Source organism: Propithecus coquereli, unplaced genomic scaffold, assembly GCF_000956105.1.
Source record: "Propithecus coquereli isolate 6110/MARCELLA unplaced genomic scaffold, Pcoq_1.0 Scaffold291, whole genome shotgun sequence".
NCBI lineage: Eukaryota > Metazoa > Chordata > Mammalia > Primates > Indriidae > Propithecus > Propithecus coquereli.
The window spans coordinates 992,182-992,951 of NW_012148519.1; positions in this window are offsets into that span (position 1 = coordinate 992,182).

The following is a 770-nucleotide window of genomic DNA, read 5'->3' on the forward strand; positions in this document are numbered from 1 at the left end:
GGGCTGCAAGCTCCTGGAGAAAGGAGTTTGATCATATTTAGCTGTAACCCCTGAGCTTTGATAGCAAGGAGGACGGAGAGAAATTCCTGGATCCTGGAGCAGGAGCTCACAGTCTAGGGGGGACTAAAGCAGGTCGCACTGGCCCCTGTTGGGGAGTGAGGGCAGCAAGCACGTGGGGCGGAGCCTCCTCCAGCCTCACCTGCCTCTCAGCCCCTGCCTGGCCATTGTGGTGACTGATGGGTCGTTGCACAAGTTCAGGTGCTTTTGGTACAAGCAACAGAAACCGAGATCTGCTAACTGGCTAGCAAGAAAAGGGGAATGCCCACATGGCCATCGACAGATGGCTGGGTAAACAAAATGTGGTGGATGTGTACAATGGAACCCTTCATTATTCAGTAATTGAGAATATATTATTCAGCCTTAAGAAGGAATGAAGTTCTGACACATGCTACAATATGGATGGACCTTGAGGACATTATGCTAAGTGAAATAAGCCAGTCATGAAAGGACAAATTCTCTGCAATTCCACTTACACGAAATACCTAGAGCTGTCAAATGCACAGTGAGGTAAAGTAGAATGGTGGTTACTAAGGGCTCGGGGAGGCGAGAATAGTGAGTGAGTATTTAACAGGTACAGACTCTCAGTTTGGGATGACGAAAAAGGTCTGGAGATGAATAGCGGTGAGGGTTGCCCAACAACGTCAATGTCCTGAATTGTATCCTTAAAAATGGTTAAAATGATAAATTTTATGTTACGTTTACTTTAGTGC